Genomic DNA, 6,000 nt, shown 5'->3' on the forward strand with positions numbered 1-6,000 from the left:
AGTAAGCCTGACTTCTATTATATGCAAACTTATGGAAACTATAATAAGATCCAAAATGGAAAATTACCTATATGGTAACAGGGTACTGGGAGACAGTCAGCATGGTTTTAGGAAAGGGAGATCGTGCCTAACTAACTTGCTTGATTTTTTTGAGGATGCAACATCCATAATGGATAATTGCAAAGCATATGACATGGTTTATTTAGATTTCCAGAAAGCTTTTGACAAAGTCCCGCACAAAAGATTAATTCTCAAACTGAACGCAGTTGGGATTCAAGGAAACACATGTACATGGATTAGGGAGTGGTTAACATGTAGAAAACAGAAAGTACTGATTAGAGGAAAAACCTCAGAATGGAGTGTGGTAACCAGCGGTGTACCACAGGGATCAGTATTAGGTCCTCTGCTATTCCTAATCTACATTAATGATTTAGATTCTGGTATAGTAAGCAAACTTGTTAAATTTGCAGACGACACAAAAGTAGGAGGAGTGGCAAACACTGTTGTAGCAGCAAAGGTCATTCAAAATGATCTAGACAAGATTCAGAACTGGGCAGACACATGGCAAATGACATTTAATAGAGAAAAGTGTAAGGTACTGCACGCAGGAAATAAAAATGTACATTATAAATATCATATGGGAGATATTGAAATTGGAGAAGGAATCTATGAAAAAGACCTAGGAGTTTTTGTTGACTCAGAAATGTCTTCATCTAGACAATGTGGGGAAGCTATAAAAAAGGCTAACAAGATGCTCGGATACATTGTGAAAAGTGTTGAATTTAAATCAAGGGAAGTAATGTTAAAACTGTACAATGCACTAGTAAGACCTCATCTTGAATATTGTGTTCAGTTCTGGTCACCTCGCTATAAAAAAGATATTGCTGCTCTAGAAAGAGTGCAAAGAAGAGCGACCAGAATTATTCCGGGCTTAAAAGGCATGTCATATGCAGACAGGCTAAAAGAATTGAATCTGTTCAGTCTTGAACAAAGACGACTACGTGGCGACCTAATTCAAGCATTCAAAATTCTAAAAGGTATTTACAGTGTCGACCCAAGGGACTTTTTCAGCCTGAAAAAAGAAACAAGGACCAGGGGTCACAAATGGAGTTTAGAAAAAGGGGCATTCAGAACAGAAAATAGGAGACACTTTTTTACACAGAGAATTGTGAGGGTCTGGAATCAACTCCCCAGTAATGTTGTTGAAGCTGACACCCTGGGATCCTTCAAGAAGCTGCTTGATGAGATTTTGGGATCAATAAGCTACTAACAACCAAACGAGCAAGATGGGCCGAATGGCCTCCTCTCGTTTGTAAACTTTCTTATGTTCTTATGTTATAACAAATTTTTTTTTTTTTTTTTTTTTTTTTTTGTTCCTGGGTAGTAAGTGTTATTTCCTAATTGCTTATGCCTCAAAAGTATAGAAAATGGCTATTATTCCCCACAACCTTTGCTTTTGTGACCAGGACAGTGATATTTCAAAATATCACTATTTTCAATGGGAAAACGGGCAAATGAGTGTCTTCAAAACAACATATGAATCCAAATTAACATGTATTTATACTAAAGTAATACAAAAATGACTACAAAAGATTTAGAAGTGAGTAGTTTTTCGAGATTTACGATTATACAAAAATTGTGTTACATAGTGTATTTAACCTAACAAGCATTAAATCAACTCGTCAGGCATTTCAAAGTTTCAATATTATAACAATTTGCTTAATTTAACAATAATGTGAGTGAAATATCATCACAAGAAAGAAGACATTTCCATGGATATCGTAAATCACAATCAAATTGCATTACATGTGCAATCTGCCCACAGTGGAAAAGCAAAAACGTATTTTAAGCCTGGCCTTTGTCGCCTTCTTCAACACAAACTCTGCAGTTGCACAGAACCTGATTGAAAGCAATTCTTTTCACTTGGTGTGGTTCCATTGGAAATGGGGGGCCCTATTCACACAACCTTGAGGACTGTTCTAAACGTTGTTTAATACTCTTTATTGAAGAAAAAAAACTCAACATTTTTCAGTTGTTTAAATCAAGTTGTTTAGAGAGGGGATAAGTTTGTTTGTTAACGTCATTGTTTATTATTATTGAAAGCACTGTTTAAGGGCAGCCATCTTTATAATCAGGTTTTAAATTAAAATCAAAACATGAATGTATATAAGCACCATTTTAATAACCATTATTTTATGTTTCTGTACTTCAATTAATGCAAACCTTTTTTCCCTGTACTTTTTCTTTAAATATTTTGTCAAGTTTTAATTTTCAATAAATGTTTTGTTCTACACCTACTTCTGAAATGAACATGAACTAAGTGGACTGTCAACAGCAGCTGCTCTCTGGAAATGTGAAGAGCACAAAAAAGCTTTGGAGAAAATGTTAAACACTCATAAAAGATATTCTACTATAACAATGACCAGGCAGTGTTGCTTTAACTAAACAGTCCAGTACAATATTGTGGGAGAAAATAAAAGCAGGTTTTTCACATCTTCAGCGAGTCCAGCTGGCATGAGCCCATGAGGCTCTGTTGTCTTCAGAGCGTGAGCTCGGGTTAAAATGATTTCAGTCGCTTCTCGACTCTTGGATCAAGCTATCAGACACGTCCAAATGGTTAGTCAAGCTAACAGCCCCTAAAAGAGTCTAAAACATCCCATTTAAAACCCATGAGAGCCCCATGCAGCCAGTCTACCCAGGCTAAGTGCTTGAGAAAGAGAGAGGGAGAGAGGACTAAAGGGAAGGGGATGTATATCTCACTGCTCATGAACACACTGCTCTTCTTAACGTTTTACCCACTTCTCATTAGCAAAAAAAATGGGGAGGCAGAAAAAAAGTTCAGCAGCTGTTCACTTTTCATATCTTCTTAAAGTTTTACCCCAATTCAAAGCTGTTAAACACAGCCAGCAGAAAAAAGAAAACTGTAGCCCAGCGGAATTTAAAGTAATTAAAAAAAACAGAAACAGTCATTTTAATTCTAATTAAAAACATGGTATTAACAGCATGTATAATGTGTTATAAATACTGAATAGATGATATAAGAAATCTGCTATAAATAAAAATATAAAACTACATTAGCTGTAAACAAATCAGCACAAATCACATGAAACACAAATGATTGACACTTCATTGGCTGGGTCCTTTATTTTGTATTTTAAATTAATCTGCTGATTGAAAAAGGTTTTTCATTATTTGTACAAACAATAGCAACACCTGCCATAGCAGTGTCAATATGGTGTAGCGCCTCCATGGGCAGCCAGCATGGCACTGATTGGACGTGGCAGGTAGCGATTCTGCAAGGTGCTTTTTAAATTGTGCTGGAGGGATACGGCACCATTCCTCAATGATTACACTATGTAACACAATTTTTGTTCCTGGGTAGTAAGTGCTATTTCCTAATTGCTTATGCCTCAAAAGTATAGAAAATGGCTATTATTCCCCACAATCTTTGCTTTTGTGACCAGGACAGTGATATATCAAAATATCACTATTTCCAATGGGAAAAATACAGTATAATCGTAAATCTCGAAAAACTACCCACTTCTAAATCTTTTGTAGTCATTTATTACCAGCCTCTAATTCCTTCAGCTTGTGTTGGGGGTGGAAATCTGCAGTCAAGTCAGATTTCCACCCCCTTACATAGAGAGAGTCACATCACTTTAGGGACTGCTCCTCATGAAAAAGCCTCAGTAGTAATTTGTGACTTCTTGAAAATGGAAGCACCTACCAACCAAGCACCTCTTATCAGCTCTTATCAAAGTGTGTCAGATCTGTGGTCCTGTGGTTCCATCATGGTTATAGAGCTTTTACCCTCCTCTCATCTCACCAACAGGAGACAGAATCCATAACACAGAGCATCACACTGCACTGCCTGTTGCACCGTCTCATCAGAGTGCTTGGGATTTGACAGCACTGTGTGCTGAAGCTGCAGATAAACAAGCACTCCCCTGCTCTACACTGTATCGCTGCACTACAAGGGTTTCTCTTAGAGATTATGAATAATGTAACTGATGTCAGATTCCCATGTTATTGTAACACAGCAGGCCCAGAACACTCTGGTTATTATTTTTTGTTTTCCAGTCTTCTATATTTTCACTCTGAGTTTTTATCCTGCCCAGAATGTTACTTTGTTTCCTCTCCCCACTGACTTCCTTCCTGTGTCACAGGTAATAGGGCCCCACTTGAATGGGGAGAGGAAACCAAGTACCACCAAGTCTGGAAAACAAAAATAATGTTCCGATCGGGAGAGATCTCTTCATAGATATATTGTTGAGATTCTGTTTATAAACAGTGTGTAACCCCAGCCTGAGATTTCACAGCGCTCTTTTCTGAAGCTGAAGATGAATTGCTGACAGCACTCTCCAGCTGCAACAGGTGCCCAAAGTCTTCATTGAATCATGTAGATTATATGAATAATTTGATTGAGCAATGGAAACTTTCCATTTGGCACAGCAACTCAAGTACTTGCTGGTACTGTGTCCCCTTGTTATTGTAGCACAGAGCTGTGCTTTGTTTCCTCTCTCTCTTCACTTTCTTTCCTCCTGTACTAGGACCCCTCTGGAGTCTTGCACTGGGGTCTGGGGTCCTATTACCTGTAACACAGCAGTGAAGTGAGTGGGGAGAGCAAACCAAGCCCTGCCAAGTCTGGAAACACAAAAGAGAAGAGAAAGCTGTTCTTTAATGAGAGGATTGGAATGTCTCGGTTCAGACACGTTTAAAGGGATCCGGCTTGAAGAACAAATCAGTGAGAAACACTTCAATGAAAGCAAACGGTGGAAATGTTTGCAACCATATCGTTTATTTTGCTTGGTTTGCGTCACCAAGGATACAAGGAACGACAAGGAAATAGAAAGACATGCAAAGTCCCATTCCAGTGCTCAGAAAGTAAACAGAGTGCAAAGTCCTCTTTGCTCAGCTGCTGCACCCTCACCTCGTACAGACAGGTCCTGTACCTTGGGCACTCCAGTTCAAACAAGGGCCATAAATCAGCTTAGCTGACTTTATCAGGACAGCCTTGCAAAATAAGCAATAACACAAAATACAACAGATAGGGGTGCAGAAACTTCACCATAAACATTAACCAGCAATCACAATAAATAAGGGTCCTTTCCATACATGCACAGCCTCCAGTATCTCTGCAATGGACTCTCGAATGACTGAACCTGTAATAAACTGATAAAACAGGGAATCAGAAATATTAACAAGCAAGCAAACTGTCTATGCATGCAGACATGTGGAGAACCTTTGATCTGTCTGCTTGGCTATCTTTCAGTAGAAACGCCCCTCCAACACGTATTGGGGCAGATGAGTAAATGCAGAGCGACTGGGGAATGTGTGTGCATTTCACCCCACTGTTCAGACTCTGTTCTTACTGAGTATCTTGATATCTCTGAATAGATGTGTGTCCCCTCTTCAGATTTTAATGAGCAAGCTGTCTCATATGAGCAGCGGTACCTCACAATGTTATTCGTTTAGTAGAAATGACAAACAACTAAATAACCCCTAAATATATTGAGATCCCTGAATTTACAAAAGCAATTCAATAATTTCATCTTCATCTTCCCTTCAGTGCTCTGTCATTCCAGGTACAGTGTTCCTGTTTCTTCTCACATTTCCATTGCTTGATTTTCAAACAGAATATTTTTAAGCAACACGGGGAAAACACGAGTTTTCAATGACTTCCTGTGCTGGGAGCCTCTTCACTCCCTGTGCTTCCTGGGGTCATTCAACTGCATCATCAATATCTTGGTAACTCCAGGAAATCATAAAGACAGGTACGTTTAGCTTGTTGTGAAATCATCAGTCTCTCTGTCTCACTGCATCAAGTCTGATGGGGGATTTAAAAACTCTATCATATAATGTTGCTGAATCAATCCTTCATTGTTTAACAAGAGGCTTGATGGAATAAAGAGAGATGTAGGGTTACTGTGACAGTTCCACTCCCAACTCTCTCCTCTCTGCCCCTCTTACACTGATTCAGCAGTCTCTGCTCAGCCTGCT

This window comes from Polyodon spathula, chromosome 43 (genome assembly GCF_017654505.1).
Source record: "Polyodon spathula isolate WHYD16114869_AA chromosome 43, ASM1765450v1, whole genome shotgun sequence".
In the NCBI taxonomy this organism is placed as follows: domain Eukaryota; kingdom Metazoa; phylum Chordata; class Actinopteri; order Acipenseriformes; family Polyodontidae; genus Polyodon; species Polyodon spathula.